Source organism: Podarcis erhardii (genome assembly GCF_964252035.2).
Source record: "Podarcis erhardii genome assembly, chromosome: 9".
NCBI lineage: Eukaryota > Metazoa > Chordata > Lepidosauria > Squamata > Lacertidae > Podarcis > Podarcis erhardii.
In genome coordinates this window covers 30,185,265-30,203,766 of record NC_138512.1, presented here as the reverse complement: position 1 = coordinate 30,203,766, position 18,502 = coordinate 30,185,265, and the positions used below count along the sequence as shown (strand labels likewise).

Genomic DNA, 18,502 nt, shown 5'->3' with positions numbered 1-18,502 from the left:
TATTCTATCTCCAGTGTTACTATTTATTTTACTATTTCATCTTCAAACAACAAGCTTTAAAACAACAAAAGCAACCACCACATTTTACTTGCATGACAAGGAGTTTGGAGACACATACAAGCTAATTGGCTTGATCCTCATTATTTGAAATTAAAATGTCATACTTTCCTTGGAAGAAGGTGATGTTGCCCTGGTACTTGATAGCCAAATTAAAATAATTGGGTCGTTTTAATTTTGCCTGTCTATATTTTATAACTCTGATTGGATAATAAATTTCTTAATACTTCTGTATTATTTGGAAATAACAGTGGGCAAAGAGATTATAACTTCAAAGTTATCATGACTGGATTTTTTTCTAGCTTTTGGGGTTTCTTATTACTGGTTTTGCTTTAATTAGTTTAAAGTAAAGATGTGATTCACTATTATTAAAGTGGACTCTGACTTTATTTTACATCTTTCATATAGAATATTGATGAACAATATATTTAATCAGGTAATATTTTGAAATATTTGAGAATTATTTTGGTCATATTTAGTTTCTCTTCAGGATACAGATCTAAAACAGAACCTTTCCAGTAGGCTTAACTTAACTGTATAATATATAAATAATATAGAATAGGAAACTATGAAAGCAGATGGATGTTTGAAAATGGACCTTGAAGATGATACTGTGACATGATCATAGCAACTAAGGGGTGGGGGGCATGAATGTAGTGGAGACGTTCTGAATTGGCAAGAGCCAAGACCAACATGCAGAATGTTATAGCAGCTGAGATGAGGTGCTGTTGTTGCATGAGCGAGAGGAGAGTCAGGATAAATACCATGGGTTTACAATTGTCTGTGTTGCAGTCCTTTAATCCAGTTATGCAGGCATGTCCAGATGGCAGCTGCTTGCTGCATTGGTGGAAGAAAGAGTCTAGAGAAAGGCAGGTCCTCATTCCTGTGCTCCAAGCAGGATTCAGCTGTATAGGCTACTCACCCTTCCTTAAGACCCCTGTTGGGACTGGTTTGAGATGCAGGTTGAATGCTATGTATGCACCTGGTATGCAGTAAAGGAAAAGGGCTGTAGCTAAGTATGGAGCATGGAGAGGCCCCCAGGTTCCTGGCATCTCTGTATAGGACTAGTAAATATCTATTTCTCAAACACTGGAGAAAGCTAGTCAGGTTCTTATACTTCCTATGATCCTGTAGTGATGTAGATTTGATGAATATTCATAAAGCTGGGTTTCATCCAGGTAGTGCAGGAAATAGCTGTGCTGAAACAGTACATTTGATAAGACCTTTTCAAACAAAACAAGGACACATCTAAACAGATTTTAAAAAATACATCTGGAAATGGTGTGTTGTGGTTTCTAGCCCTTTAAAGCCGTTGTACGCTTCTATTTTTACTGGACTTTTTAGATGCTGTACTGCAGTATTGTAATGCAGTTTTGTACTTTTGCTTGTGAGCAAAGCAGATGGGTGTTTATGGTGCAGAGTATAGAATTTAGAAACAACTGTGGAAAGGGGACAAAAGTGAAGTTCCATGTGCGAGGGCAGTAACTCTTCAACAAACTGTGCACGATGCATAAAAACAAACAAACAAAAAAACTTGTCTTCCTTTACGCGGAACAAATTCAGTGGAGGTAGCTTGAATTTCTTCAAAGGAGAGACTTGTGCAAGCTGCTTGCCCAAGAAAAATGGCTAGTGTGAGGTCTCTGGATCATTACCTCCCTGCATTCTGGCCCAAATATTCCGTCATCTTCAGGATAGATGTGTGTGTCATTAATGCTGATGAGAATTAAGCACACATGGAAAAGACAAGTGGATCCCATCCTTTCTTTCACGCATTCTGCATTCCTTTACAATGCAAAACCTGGAAGTCCTTGATCGCTGCTGGATGTGTGAAAATGCTGCAGGACCATAGATGCTCGCAACATGTTTGTATTAATCACATCTCGTTATGGCTGTCTCCATCTCGACTGGAAAGCTGCACCCGAGAGGCATCGTTTTAAGAACTGACAGTCGTGTGGCATGTTCCTTCCTATCCCCCGTTTCAGGGACTGCGAGGCACGCAAATGTGGAGAGCAGCACGGGCTGCTACAATTTCAGTCTTGTCAGGAGAAAGATTCTTTCCCGACAGTCCAGGAATTGAAGCGCTCGGAAGGAAGTAAATCTTTCCATCTAGATGTATAACGCACACTCGGGGATTTTTTTAAATTTTATTTTTTTAAGCGCCCGTCATGATCAGCCAGATTTTATCCTCTCTCTCTCTCTCTCTCTCTCTCTTGAACTGCCATAAATAATATATAATAACTCCTTTCCAAATCTTTAAGGCTTAATGTGCTGTCTTTGGAAAAGCTGCTGTTTTGATGCTGCTCGTCAGCTTGGCAGCCTAGGCTGGCGTGTGTGTGTGTGTGTGTGTGTGTGTGTGTGTGTGTGTGTGTGTGTGTGTGCAAGCAATACGTTGGGGGGGGGGAGGCACTCTGGCGTGGTACGTGCCGGGAACAGCGACAGAGCGCGAGACATTTGTGGCCATCAGAAGTGATTTAAGAATCGCCCGAGGAAGCGGGGAGGCTGTGGCGAGCCGCGGCCTCGCAAGGGTTAAGGGACGCCTCGCCCGCCCTCCTCCCCCCGCCTGGGTGTAAACAGAGGAGCCTCAGCCTATCATGTCTGATTGCTGCTCGGTGCCTGAAGAGAAAGCCAGGCTCGGTAACATGATACATTCTAGACTGGTTCAACTTGGAAGCGCTGCGCTCGGCTCGTCGCGCCCAGACAGCGGAATCGCCGCCACGGGAAGGTGGGTGACTGCGAAGCGACCCTGTTGACCTTACAAGCCGAGGCGGGATAAAGTGCGATTTCTCACCTCGAGTGGAGCCACTTAGAAAGATTTCAGGCAGAACCGCCAGCGCTGCTCTAGGTAAATGTAGCGGGGTTTTCCTCGCTCCGCTGCTGCTGCTGCTTTTCTGTACATCGCTTGCTCCGGCGTTGCAATGGGAGGGAGGAGGCTCCGCTTCTCTTTGAATCGGTGCGGAGAGGCTATGCTGGCGTTTGAAACGAGGTGGCTTTTTTTAACCCCTCAAGGGCTTGAGCTGGCGAAGGCACAGGCTGAACTTTGCAGATCGCTCTGCCTGCCAGATGCAGTTGCAAGTAGCTGTTCTCTTGCGAGCGAGCCTATTGTCCGTAACAGCACTTTAAATTTCATTCCTGGGCGAGGATGGGGTTCCGTCGTCTGCCTAGATTGAAATTCACAGTAATTCCTTTTCGAGCTTTAGGAGTACCACGTTTCGCCATCCTTGCCTTTTGATGTAGCTCAGATTTTACGCAGGACTCCTCCAGGCTTTTGGACTTGATTAGTGCAAATCTACCGTGGCATTCTGAAAGGACAGGGTATAAAATATTTCTAATTATGGAATCACCCGCTTGTGAGAATAGCAGACCTCATGTATGGCATTGGTTAGCAGGCTGGCTTTTCTTGAAAGACAAAGTCCATAACGACAGAGCTAACTTTATAACTGCAAATGTAGTGTAGCTTAAAACAGCATGAAAGCAGGCTGGATTGATTTAGAAATAATTGTTAAATGTTTCCTGTAAACTCAGGATTACTCTTTGACATTTATTACGGTATCTGGAAAAAATAAGGCATATCAGAGTTGCTGTAAACAGTTGCACATTCCAGTGCTTTTTATTTATAATTCTAGCTCCTTTTCTTTCGTATAACTAATACATGATATACACAGAATATATGACTGTGTTACAAAGTCATTCTGTGTTCTTAGAGCTTAATATAATCAAATTCATTGCCTAAAGATGGTGTAGTTGAAGATTTGATCCCTTTCCACTGAAGTGGAAATACTTTCAGTAATTGAAAGCAGATTCATGTCTGGAGTTCTACAAGCCAAGGTTTTCATTTTCAAAAATAAACCTTTTGTTCTCCAACTTTAAATGTTTGAGTGAAGCATCCAGAGACCACTGTTTGCTTATTGTCTAATGTGGTAGTTAAGAGCTGTTGGAAATACTTTAAGGGAAATGTTTATTAGAATTCCACTTATTTTGGACAATTCTTGGGTTTAGCTTCACTATATATAACATGTTAAAATACAGAATGTTTTTTATGAATTCTGTTTTTTACATGCACATTCCATATTTCATGCACATTCTATTTTTACAAAAGCATACAGTGGTGGCAGTTAATACATTTCTTCAACCTTTAGCTAATACTTCCAGCTGATTTCAAAATTGAGATGCGGACTGGATCTTGAGGAACTTTGAAGGGATAGTGGTCTACCTCACCAAACAAACCTGGACAGCTGCTCTTTGTTAACTTTGTTTCCATTTTCTGGCTATCATCTTCAAAAAAATTCTTTCAAGAATGGTTTTAGTCAATTCAGGAATAGTTGGGTGGGAAATAGACATTGCGGACCTTCAGGCAAAGACAGATCTGCTACTGACCTGGTGAGGAAGTAGAAGACAAGGGAGATAAATAGTAGGACCTGCCTTACCCTTGTAGGCCCTTTAAAAAGCAAAATAAATTGACTGAAATTATGTGAGAAAAGTTCCCAAGGAATGGAACATCCAGCACTGCATACATATCTGTATATAGCTTGTACAGCATGCACAGCATATCATTTGTATTGATTGCCTGATGGAATGAGTCAGTGTTACCTTTTGATTTTTTTACAGACTGCCATTAAGGTGAGTCAGTAAATGTGCATATTTGTATTAATGATAATGTAATTGCTCATAAAAACCATGGGGTGGCCTGTCTTGTTCAATTTTTGTAGATTTTTGAAATCACTTTGCAAAACTATTGAAAACTGTAAGAAAAACACTCAGATGTATATATGTTAATTCCACATTTTTAATGTTTATAATATATTAAGTAAAGCTATTATACTTTTTAAAATAATTACTTAGCTCGTTTCAGAAAGATGATTGGGCTAATTGTTACATAGTGCAGTTTCCTTTTTCAGATAATTTCATAAATTAACAATTCACATTACAGTATAAATCTCTACAATTTTGAGGAGGGAAGCCTATGTAGATCTTTTACTTAATTAGCTGTTCATTATTATTAACACTAAAAGTTTTTGTTTTGTTTTCTTTCCCAGTTCAGATTTGGACACAGAAATTTAAAGTAATTTCAGTTTAAAGTGGAAAGAATTTCTCTTCTGAAGTGATAGTAGCTGTCTAAATACAGTGATCCTGATAATTAATGGTGTATGACAGATTACATGCTTTATGCCAGGTATTCAGTTCTTTAGAAGATTCACAAGAGAAGGGTTGCTAAGCACCCATCACTACTGCAAGTAATGTAAAATGACCCAAATTAAAGAACCTATTCAGAGCTGTATTTTTGCATTTGCTGAAGTGCATTTCAAAAGATTTAACAAGACTTATACAATTAGCTGAAAAAAGACCCCTTTTCAGCTATGATCAGCAATTAAAGGATCAGAATACAGAACTTCACATTTTGTTTATAACTTTTCCTTTTCCTTTTCAGCCCGTTCTTTGAACTAAACAATGGTGACTAGCAAATTTAACCAACCTTTCTAGAAATAAATGCGGATGCCGTGTATATACAGAATATGATAGCCTGAATTCGTTTCCTCTGAATGGGAACTTTGGAACTTTGTTTTCCTTTTCACTGTAGAACAGTTTTTTATGAGCACAACCCACTGTAAAGTCTTTTTGAGACCTGTTTGAGCCCCATTGAAATGAATAAGAGCAGCTCAAGAACAGGACTAGAAGGAGTAACTGGAGATTTGCATCTTGTTTTTGCAGCAACATACAAGCCCATTATTCTTTTATTAAGGGCTCCATTTAAATATTTCTATACAGAGAAATATGTACAAATTGCAAATGAATTGCACTGCAGCTTTAGTTTAAAGGCCTGTTGATGGGAAATTTTGATTATTTGTTTCCCAACCTTTTTTTAGGCCTGCGTCCTAATGAGCCTCCTTTTTCTGAAGATAGGAAACTGAATCGAACCTATTCAATAGTTGGATTATAAATATTCATAGTATTTAAAGCAAATTTAATTAACCTTTCAGATTTTCATTACTTACTAAGTGCATGAATTAACAGTGCATATTTTCTCTTTTTTTGTAGAAAGGTCTGTGCATCAAAATGGCCATATGCATTATGTTTAGAGTTGTAAGTGCAATATGGCAGAACAGGCATAAGTTCACAGTGAGCAGTATTAACTCCTGTGTTACTTTTATTTAAGGTACTTGCAGAAGCTGCTCTCCATTTTGAATTGTGTAACTTGAAATCTTGCATATGCCACCACCTGCAAAAGTGTTGCCAATGAAGGGTATCAGACTGGATTGTAATTTTTATTCTCCAGAGTCATTATGCAACAACTACCCACACCCAAGCCTTTAGACAATATCCCAAAAAAGCGAGGTGGGAAAACAAAACTGGAACACCATTATAAAGTCATGTGAAATAGGTGGAGCTTCAAATTTGGATCATAAACATAGAAAAGTATTTAGGGATTCTTATTTTTGCACAACACAGATTAAGCCTCACTTACTTTAGTGGTGTTTATTACTGAGTGAAATATATTTAGAATAAGGGTGATAGTAGTTTATTCGTGTGATTTCAGTAGGACAAGATTGGTGTGTCAATAATATATACTTGTTTTAAAAAGTGGTACTACAGATCTCCACAGTACTTTGTGAATGGACAGCAGTTTCACTTTCTAAGTTTTATAACGATAAATGACATGGCTTTCTACCAATTTTAATTATTTTATTTTAAATGTATGGGGTAACCGTAAAAAAACACACCATTTTCCAGCGCAATCCTATACACGTCTATGCAGAAGTAAGTTCCACTAAGTTTGGTTAGGCTTACTCTCAGGTAAGTATGTATAGGTTTGTACCCTTAATCCTGGAGAAACAGGTGTAAGTAATTACAGACAGATCTAGATCTTTTCTCACACACTCCACACACAGTTTTTGGTACTACTTTTTTCTTTGAAGAGCAGCTCCCCCCCCCCCCCGCTATGCACAATGCTTTTTAAACATTTTCTGAAGTTCAAAAATATTTGGGTAGGAGGCAATCATTTGTGAAAGGAAGGCAGGTTGGCTAGATATTAGAAGAAACCCACAGGTTTATTAACACATTCTAACTTAAATGTTAGCTCAGTGACCATGTTGGCTATGCTGCTGCAAAAAGTGAAGAAGGAAGTGAACTTTTTTTTATATTGCTGATTTTAATGTCTCCTTTTTCATTGCATTGATTTCACCTGTTTTATTTAGTAGTTCTTGGGTTCTTTTTCTATCAGACTTTGCGGACATTCATTTAATAATTCAAGCTAGTTAAAATTTGATTGAAAATTATTAAGCTGCAACCCCTGCCGGGTGTATGAAATTAGTCATGTGGCACACTGGTTTGTACTATAATTTTTTAAGAACCCTGACTAACAGGGTTTGTTTTTTGTATGTTGAAAGAAAAAGATTTACTAAGAAAGTGAGAAGCAAGTGTTATAAAGCCTTTTTGCAAATGGGTACATTTTTATTTTAGACAAAAGAAATAAATGTAGCTGTCCTGCAAAATTCAGTTTTAAAATGAACTTTTTATTGAAAGTAGCCATCTCCAAATTGTTTGTGCTAATTTTTTGCAGAACACCTCTTTCAGTCATAAACTGATTTTAATAGGAGGGGAATGTTGCCCGGGGAGCTGTAAAATGTAGTCTGGAAGACTTTTAACACTCTTTCTTTTTAACTAAAACAAAATTGCCTTATGTAACACAGTTAAGATAGTTAACCTTTTATAATTATTTAACCATTATTTCATTAATGTTGCCCTCTGCTTAAATGTTATACATTACTGCAAAAGACACCTGACCGTGCTCTTAAAAGTTTATTTGTCTTTCAGTTCCTGTGATAGAAGGGGGCAGTACATCTCCTTAATTATCTTTGTTCAGGGAAATGCTGAAAGGCCAGGGTAGTTAAACAAGGCCATTTGGATTTGCGATAAGGTCGAAGTCAGATGCAAGGAAAGTGGTTAAATGCATTATCATATTATTGAGCATATCATCAGTAAAGTGACCTTGATAGAGTTGGAAAAAAACATTTGGCCTTTTTTTTATGACAGTCCTCCCCCCCCCCCCCGCTTGGTTTACCACTGCAACAGATTTCATCATATAGTTTTATCATCATCTTCTCTTTCTGTTTTGAAAGCTGATTTCTTTTTATCATAACTCATCAGTCAGTTTTTCAAAATTTAGACGGACATTTTACTGATGATGGTAGATTTTAGTACTTAAAGGTTTAGCCTATTGTTTGACAGATATGGAAATACACTTCATTAAATATTAAAGTGACCCAGCTAGCTGACCAGCCTATATCTTCTCTTAAGGATCTTTTAAAGATAATGGTTATTTTCTGTGCAAAGGACCAGCTGCTATTCTACTTCCCAGAGAGCCAGTGTGGTGTAGTGGTTAAAAGCGGTGGACTCGTAATCTGGTGAACCGGGTTCGCGTCCCCGCTCCTCCACATGCAGCTGCTGGGTGACCTTGGGCCAGTCACATTTCTCTGAAGTCACTCAGCCCCACTCACCTCACAGAGTGTTTGTTTTGGGGGAGGAAAGGAAAGGAGAAGCTGCTTTGAGACTCCTTCGGGTAATGATAAAGCGGGATATCAAATCCGAACTCTTCTTCTCTTCTTCCCTAGATTTTTTAAAAAAATCTAATATGAAGAGTAAGTTACCAGCTTCAGTTTTAGCTGGTGATGTAGCTGGTGTATGAAACAGCTTACTTGGACTTGGTTCAAGTCAACGAGAACTGAGGCTGTTCTAGATATTACAGTAAAAATTAGATAAAAATAAAGGCTGTGCCTCTAGTTAAGCATACTATATGTAAGTTTTCTTGATCTGAATAAAACTTAAAGTTATACATATTTGACTGGACCTATTCCAAAATTCACAAGTAGTTATGGTGGGTTTATGTATTCTTGGGTCAATTCAGTCAGTAAATGCATTTAGAAAATTGCTGACTGATTGAGTGAATTCCCGTGAGGACTTCAACCTCTGAACTGAAACTTTGGATATTATGAAAAGTTATTTGAAGACTATCATTGCAATACGAAAGCACATTTACTTAGAAGTAACTGACATGGAGTATGATTTGATCAAGTTAAGAACTTTTAAATCCTATCATTTCTCATGTTAAGCACATGTATAACTCCCTCCCACTGAAATTCATTATTGATATTAATTGCCTTTTAAAGTTCAGGTCTTCGGACTTTAGTTATAATTGAGATGAGTCACAACCAACTTTTTAAAATTTAAAATGTCCAAAATGTCTGTTGACCAGCAGTTGCCACAATTAAAATCACACAAACCTACCTCACAGGGTTGTTATGAGGATAAAATGGGGAGGAGGGGAACTATGTATACCACCTGAAGCTCCTTGGAGGAAAGATGAGATATAAATGTAATTAAAGAAATAAATTAGGTAAGACAATTGGGGTTTTTTAAAACGACAACAATAGTGGTGGTTAATCAGAGAGTTGCAGTCAGAGGCTTTTCAACATATCACGGGGCAAAGGTTTTTATATCTGCCATTTGATTATAATTAAGCAAAATGTTTCCCCCTCTATCCAATAATATTGTCTATACTGTATAAATTAAAGATTATTCCATAGGTTCCAGTGTTCTCAGTGGTTAATTATGAAACTATGTCAAGATGTAACTTAAGTGGTTTTTAATTTTGTGCAGTGTAGACAAACTCCCACAAGCTAAGCATTTTCTCACTTAGATCTCTCTTATACACATTCTCTGCCTCTTTGTCTGTCTCTGTTTGTCTCTATCTTTCAATCATTTTAAAGTTCTAAAAAAACCAAAACCCTATAATGAGCCTTTTTTTAAGTTCAGAGCATCCTGCCAAAGATATGGCCAGGATCCAAAGAATTATGGAATCACTTCCAGGAACCCAAGGGCCCTTTCTCTCTGCCTCCACATACCATGCCACATGGCTTTGAAAGTAAGGCAAGCCTTAGTACCCTGTGATACTATATGCGTGCTCAACAGCAGTCAAAAAATTTTGGTTTGGCTTAATAGCCAGCAGTTACCAGGTTTTCAAATGTCTTCTTCCAAATGCCCCCAGGTGAGGTACAAGGAAACACAAGAGAGGCTGTTTTCAATGTTCCCACCCATCTGTGAAATGCTGTCTTCAAGTTTCCCTGGGTACATAATTTTTTTTTTCTTCTTGTGTCCTTTAATACTTCTAAATTTGGTCTCATGCCCTGTTTATGGTGAGGGGTGACTAACCTGAGAGGCATGTTCACCTCCAAGGACAATGTGGCAGTCAAAAGTGGTTCTGGCCACCCTACACTCGCACATGCATGCACACACAGGTGCACAGTCCCAAAGCTGATCTATGCAGATCAGCTGAGAAGGGGGGGGGGAATATTATCCCCCATTGATCGATCAATCTGAGGGCTGAGTTTTAGCAGTTTGCATCTTCATCAGGGTGCTAGACTGCCAAATCACAGGTGAATTGATAGGGTCCTGCAGAGGAAGAAATATTGGGGGGGGGGGAGATGCAGATTAGCTTCTTATTTTTAAGCTGATTTTCTTTTAAATATAGCTATACCTTTTATTGCTTTGTTTTATTGTAATAGATTTATATTGAGTAAAGCAATCCTGGATTGTTATTTTTTTATACAGGATCTCAAACAATTATTTATAGTAGCCCAACTCTGCTACTTACCCCATTCCTAAGCTCTCTAGCACATGCAGAGAACTCAGCAAAAATAGGTTCTGCTTTTCTCATTATGTATCATAGATAAATTAAAAAAGAAAGTACACTTGGTGAGCTACAGTCCGTCCGTCCCCTCCCACATTTGCTGCCATTGTAGGCCTTTCCTAAAGGCCTCCACTTCTCAGGAATTTCCCAGGAGAGACTTGTGGTGGGCAAGGGCACAAAGAAGGGCCGCTAGCCCCTTACCCCTGTAGCAGGCATAGAACATCATAGCAGTCAGTTCCTGTGAGGGATTGGTCTCGAGTGTGGGGGGGGGGGAGCTGTCAAAAATGCTGTCAAAAGAACTGAAGGTACTGCTTGAAGTAAAGCACATGAAATACTGCTGCAGTGAGACATTAAATAATGGAGTCAGTCAAAGACAAACCCTTTCTTTGCTATAAAGAGTTAGTGCTTTCAGAATACTCGATGTCATTTCAAATATTTCACAATATTTGACTGGTGGATTGACCAATGATTTTTGACTAATCAAAAGCACAACTTCAACACGCATCTTGTTTTCTATTTATTTATTTTGATAGGGAATATCCTTTCAAAGCACTACAGCAAAAGCACTCCTGAAAGTTACATCCATGTGTCTTTCATAGCTAGACAGTAGGTTAAAATTCAATAGACTTAGCCTCTTTTATCACTGTATCTGCAGCTCTTGAACTTCTGCTTGTCATGAGACATTTAAAACACAGAAACCCTGCCAGCAAATGTGAACCTTATCAGAAAACACACACATCATTATTGTCTAGTTTCATTTAGGGTTGGGTTTTTGTTTTAATACATAGTGGAGAGAGCAATGAATACATAGTGAGAGAGAGCAATGAAGCTAAAAGGAGCCTGGCTACTTTGAGTATTACTATTGGTTCCTATGTACTTCTACTCTTTTCCCTACGCATGGAGGGTTTCCCCATGTGCAATAAGGAACTGGCAGTCATGCTAGAGAACCATTAATACTTTAGCTGCTTACTTCATTCCTTCCTCAAAATGCAAGGCAAAATGTGAGAGGAGAGAGAGACCTCAGAAGACTCAGGGGAAGGGTTTTGCTTCAATTTTTGCTGAGCTTTAGAGAAGATGAAAGTGATGTGGATCTTCACTGCTTCTATGCCTTGATTCATATTCTCTCTCTCTCTCTCTCTCTCTCTCTCTCTCTCTCTCTCTCTGTGTGTGTGTGTGTGTGTGTGTGTGTGTAAAAGAGAAAGAGACACTCAATCCTTTACTCCCCTGATTTTTTTGTGTATTTTGGGACTAAGCTAGATGTGGAATTAATGAGTGCCATTAACAGACCCATTTTTTTTGTTTGTTATGTAAATAGCAGGTAAGGGAAGCCTGAACAGTCTTGGAATGCTGGGGGTGAGAGGGGAAGTATGACTTTTTTCTGCCACAGTCCTGAGCTCCTGTTAACATGCAATTAACATGTTTGGCCCTCAGACTTGGATGGAGCGGGATTAACCTCTTATGCAGAGCCTAGAGGTCATGCTTTCTTCAGATTGCCCTACAGGTCACTCAATCTTTTGGAGCACTTTTCAGAGACACCTCTAGAAAGGCTCTATATACCGGGATGTAATTGAGTTAATTGAGATTTTGTTTTGCTCTTGACAACAAATAGAGTTCCTTCCAGGATACAGTCTAATGGGATAGCTCAGATCTGGAGTATTTATGACTTGAACCAACCTTGCGGGCCTGTTTGCTCATTAATTTCCCAAGAGAAATCTCAATTTGGTATGAGTCTTTTGCTCATGCATGCCCCTTCCATTCACTACAAGTAGAAATTAAAGAGTGAATAGGCTATGCAGCATTTGTTTGAATGCAATACCTCCCTGCCCACCAACCTGTCCTTGTAAAGAATGGCTTTGTTTTACTGGGCTTTCAGAAAAATATCACGCTCATATAAATGCTGTGCTACCCCATTCACTTATTACTTTCTCCCTGTAATGAAGGGGCATGCATGCTCCAGAGACTCATAAAGGACTGGCATTTCAACCTATAAAGTAATGAGTGAACAGTGAGCCCAGGTGATCTCACTCCACGGATAAAAACCATTATTCTTTATTACTAATTGATCAGACTGAGTATAACAGAGCGTGAATTCTAGGCATACGCTTTTCAGTTGGAGAAGCTATCTGTAGGACAAACAAAGCTTTGGCCTTCAAAGGACTTGTACACACTATAAGGCATTGTGATTCTTGTGCACTAATTTACAGTTACTTTCTTTAATTGTTTGCATGCTGGTAACTTCTATTGTTTAGTTATGTGCTGGAGTAAACAGCTGTTTTGTAAGATACAAAATGAGATAAAAATGATGCAGTTCCCCTTACAATATTGATCCAAATTTTGTCATAGGCAATCAGTACTTCAGGATTCACTTGAATCCCAACTTATCATAGTTTGGGTGTGCACACATGTATGTATTACAGACAATGGCCAATTTATGCATGTCCAATTGATGTGTGGCTATGCATGTGCACATCACAGCAACCCAGAAGTGGCTGGAAAAGGAGGTGGAACAGGCAGGCCGGGGGCAGAAGCATTAAGTGTAACAGGGTGAAGTGGGCTTATACATGCTCCACTGTCACATGTTATGACCTGGAATGCAAGCCCCACATAAATCGAGGGTTGCCTATACAGTATTATCCCACCTTTCATCAATAGAACACAAGGCAGTGTATGTAATTTCCATGCATCAGGTGTCTCTTACTAAGGGAGTGTTGCCTGAATTAGGTACTGCAAATGAACAACAGCTGCATACCTCGGGTGTGAAAAAAGAAGGGTGGATACCCTTGTCTGTAAAGACCAATGGAAGTTGGTGTAAGGAAAAGCATAAAAATGAAGGTGAAATTCATTAGGGCAGTGGTTTAGAAGAAAACGTTAAAAGCTGAGTTGGGCAACACTTCTCATATTATGAAAGGATAAATCCCTAACTCTATTGTAACTTTAGTGGCACAACTTGGAATATTATGAAAAAACTGGAGGGGGAAAATGCATGTTGTTAAAATGTAATTGGCAATGAAAGAATCTCAGAAGGGACCATCTATTTCCAAAGGCATTGAAAATGGCACCATGTAATACATGGCTGCAATAAGAAATGATTGAATGATGAGCCGTGTAGCATTCTTTGGGTTGTATCCAGTGTTGTCTCTTGCACTGGTGGATGGCTATTTGATCCAGAAAAGGCTTATGTCAGTGAAATGAGGACTGTTATTGCTGATCTCACTTGTCCCCTGAAGCCCCTGCCTCTATGCTGTTCCAAAGGATCCTAACCCTTTAGCAGTTTTGGGAGTGTGCAGGGAGCTGCACGGAGAGGAAGAACTAGTGAAAATAATCTCCCAGTTCTGTGGATGGATGTCACCACAAGGAACACCATTGAATAGGATATTGTAGTTCTGCAAAGTTGTCCTTGGGTATCTGTATGTTTAAACTGGGTGGAATTTTACACACTTGAGTAATATTGACTTAAACTCACAGAGGATGTAACAGAATTGACCCCAGTTTCTATAACCAACAGTGGTGCACACTAAAAGTCAAAATGATTTGCAGTATGTTGAACTAGAATCATTGTACAAGCACTAAACAGTTTATTCAGGCAGAAATCCTAATCCCACTTACCTGGGAGCAAGCCCCATTGGGTTCAGTAGTATTTACTTCTGAGTAGAGATGGTTAGGATTACGCTGTAAGCAAATGTTGAAAGTCATTTGCTGGCTGGTGCATACTTCAGGAGCATGATTGTATCTGTGGCAGTGTTGATTTTGCCCAACATGACAATCATTAATAAACAATTTTTCTTTTAAAATCATTCTCCATATGTCATAGAGGAATTCATAATTTATTGATTATTATATTTGTATATCGGGTGGCGCTGTGGCTAAACCACTGAGCCTAGGGCTTGCCGATCAGAAGGTTGGTGGTTTGAATCCCGCGACGGGGTGAGCTCACATTGCTCGGTCCCTGCTCCCGCCCACCTAGCAGTTCGAAAGCACGTCAAAGTGCAAGTAGATAAATAAGTACTGCTCCAGCGGTAAGGCAAACGGCATTTCCGTGCGCTGCTCTGGTTCGCCATAAGCGGCTTAGTCATGCTGGCCTCATGACCCAGAAGCTATCTGCAGACAAACCCCGGCTCCCTTGGCCTAAAGAGTGAGATGAGTGCCGCAACCCCAGAGTCATTCGCGACTGGACCTAACGGTCAGGGGTACCTTTACCTTTTTATATGTATGTGGATCTAGATTATGGGTGGAATTTCTGGGACCATGCTTATTTCAGATATGATCAGTATTTCTGGATAGAATTGTCAGATTTGTAGAAACGAGAAACATATTTCCATGCACTACAGCAATACAGTCATTGTGGTAATAATAGGCAATACTTGAGGATTAAATAATGGCAATCTTTTACAGCCTATTGTGCCAGTGTACAGTACTGATATATGTCATGCAGTACCATCCCTTAGAAGTAAGTTCCACGATGTTCAGTCTGTAATCCTGTACTCACTAACGAGAGAAAACCTCACTGAAATTAATGGAAGTTACTTCTGATTAATATTTATTCCACCTCTGTATATTTACTTGGAAGAAAGTTGCACAAAACTTAATGGGACTTCTTTATTGGGCTTTATAGTTGTCAAGGTGAGCAACTTATTTGAGAGAAATTGAAGTCAATACAAACAATATGTTTAGAACTGAACTCAAATGCATGTATTTTGATTGATAAAATTGCAGTTGGTTCATGATTCCATATCATGAATAATAGAATTAAGCCTACTATCCTACCTTAGACCAATTTTCTACAAACTAGCACTGCATATTCTAATGTGGCATATTGAAACAAACATTTGTTAAATCTCAATTATTAGACATTGAGAGGAAGAATAATTCAAATATTCATCTGACGTGTGTGTTCATATTTGTAGTGTTTCTGTTCCATTCATTCATTTGTGGAAACAGAGTTCTTGGGAAATGACATAAATCTACATGCTATAATTTTCCTGAGTGCTAGATATTGCGTTTGTATATCTGACTTGGCTGAAATATTTCTAAATGGTCCCTTTGGCTACACATCTGAGGAGGCTCATAAACAGAAATAATTCCTTTCCAAGTCAATTATAACTCATGCTTGCTAAATTGATTCAAGATCTGCTTGTGTCAGACAAGTAACCTAATGAGTATTTTGCTTTTGAGGAAACCACATCTCAGTGCTTAAAGGGGAGATGAAGGATATGGAAACGAGAAGATCTTCATTTTTGTAGAATGACAGAATATGAACAAATGGAAGTTTTCTTCTAAGTGCTCTTTTGTGCATATGCCAGCTAGTTTGAGGTGTGACTTTAGTTATGAAGAAGAAGAAGAAGAAGAAGAAGAGTTTGGATTTGATATCCCGCCTTTCACTCCCCTTCAGGAGTCTCCAAGCGGCTAACATTCTCCTTTCCCTTCCTCCCCCACAACAAACACTCTGTGAGGTGAGTGGGGCTGAGAGACTTCAAAGAAGTGTGACTGGCCCAAGGTTATGCTGTTGTACTCTAATTTTTTCCATCAGTAATATAAAAACATATCGTTAATATTTGCTCATGTTTCTTACTTGGAGAACTGAAGTGATAGGATTCCAAGGTAATGGAAGACATTCTTTTTCACCAGTTCTGAGTGCTGCCAGATGGCGTGTTTAATGAGCACTCATCTTGATGTGTTTGAAGCGAGATCAGATGATGCTGACCATTTATTATCATTATTATGTTATATTTGTTAAATTTCTATATTTAATAAGCATTCACTCTGATTTGTTTATGGGATGGCTGGATAATGTTGCCTCAAAGCTTGTGGAACATGTTGTTGGCATCAGTTTGCCTTGGGAGACAATGGATGAGTGTGCCTTTGGGGGTGAAGACAAAGTGTTGGAGAGTTACAGCGCCTGCTGTGGCTGTAGAGCAGGCATGGCCAAACTTGGCTCTCCACCTGTTTTGAGACTGCAATTCCCATCATCCCTGACCACTGGTCCTGTTAGCTAGGGATGATGGGAGTTGTAGTCCCAAAACAGCTGGAGGGCCAAGTTTGGCCATGCCTGTTGTAGAGACTGATATGGAGAGACGTGTTTTGTTGCAGCTGGGCAGATGAAGGCATCCAGTTGTGCTGCTGCACCATGGCATTTATTCTTTCTGCACTCCCCCCCCCCCAGCAGTCATTTCTTCTCTGGTCACTGCTATGGATGCACAACCTGACTATCTGGGTCTAGGAACTTCAGTCATTTGCAGAGGAATCTCACATGACAGGGTTGATGTTACCAGCCTTCATGTCAGAGAGTCAGTGTGCTGTAGTGGTTAAGAGCGGTAGTCTCGTAATCTGGTGAACCAGGTTCGCGTCCCTGCTCCTCCACATGCAGCTGCTGGGTGCCCTTGGGGTAGTCACACTTCTCTGAAGTCTCTCAGCCTCACTCACCTCACAGAGTGTTTGTTGTAGGGGAGGAAGGGAAAGGAGAATGTTAGCCGCTTTGAGACTCCTTCGGGTAGTGATAAAGCGGGATGTCAAATCCAAACCCTTGTTCTTCTTCTTCAAGTTTGCAGACATCTTTGTAATGCAGAGTTGGTCTTCCAACAGGCCTAGCACCTGAAGCCAGCTCCTTGTAGAGCATGTCCTTGGGGATTCTGCCATGTTCCATGCCTCAAAGCAACCCCATACTTTCTACTGCATTTTCTCATCACTTTCTCATCCCTTACTGCAAACAGTCCAATCTTTGGAGAAAGTGTTTTTGTTGTGCAAGAGATCCAAATCAGCTTTAATTGAGCACCCTGAATTTGCCAGTATGTATTTGAATCCCACCTGAAAGTAGTGATATTCTGTAAGTGTGTATAGCTACATCTGATTATACTGATGGTACCAGTAGTGTTTGAAATAGAATAATGATTCCCACATAGACAAAACCGCCTAAGCTGATATGCATGTGGAATTTGAGTATTGCTGATTTATGAATGCCCGTATCCAAATATTTTAGGGTGGGGCAGTTGCTGGTGCAGATTAAGAATGCATATTGTAAGACAGAGATTTTCAACCTTTTTTGAGTTCACAGCTCTCTTGACCAACTACCTTCTTTCTGTGGCATCCCTGCAGGGCTCAGGAGCCCAGTTATGTTACCCCTTAACCTGCAGAGCTGGCAGCCTCTCATCCTTTTTCAAACACCCTCCCTTGTGGAGTGTTCCCTCAGCCTCCTCTCCCCTCTCCTTCAGAGTCCTCTGTGCAACCACTGCTGCCGCCTGTGGTCTCTGAGCTGACCGCCCCCCCCCCAATAAAGGTGCCTGGAACCTGTCTGTCCATTCCCAATAGCAAGGACTGGCTGGTGGGGCTCCCTCACCTGCTTGCTTGCTTGCTCCAAGGCTGCCTCAACTCAACAACCAGCATCCCCTTGCCCCAGAGGCACCATTCGCTTGCAGTGCTTGTAGCCAGGGCTGCTGCAACAAACAGCTGTGCAAGCCTTTGGGAGGCAGAGATGTGAGACAGCATCAGAGGAGGGAGGGAAGGAAAGAGGGACAGGCGTCAGTCTTACCTGTGGCACCCCTGGCCATCATTCAAGGCACCCCAGGGTGCCACGGCACGCTGGTTGAAAACCACTGTCCTAACAGATTAGGAAAAGCCTGTAGTTTTGCAGGTTCCTTATAATCTCTGCCTTCCCTGGTGCATCTCTCTCATACCCTTTTAGACAAACATACACTTCACATAGTGGTTAATGTTTATACAAGTGCCTCTCTTGACTGCAGCTGAAGTTACTTCAGTCTGGTTAAGATGAGA

At 40.0% G+C, this 18,502-nt stretch overlaps 1 protein-coding gene across 30 annotated transcripts in view; it reads left to right on the top strand.

The window, feature by feature from the left end:
* TENM3 (teneurin transmembrane protein 3) overlaps positions 1 to 18,502 on the top strand; it is a 1,299,256-nt gene that overhangs the window by 1,060,542 nt on the left and 220,212 nt on the right. For 2 of the 30 annotated variants that reach the window (XM_081875185.1, XM_081875182.1), the window contains exon 1: positions 2,503 to 2,779. The exons of 26 other annotated variants lie outside the window; for them this stretch is intronic. The gene's annotated coding sequence lies outside the window, so the exon portion shown is untranslated. Of the gene's footprint in view, positions 1 to 2,502; positions 2,900 to 18,502 lie in introns of those variants that run through there. 2 more of the 30 variants (XM_081875181.1, XM_081875186.1) reach the window with 2 other exon arrangements.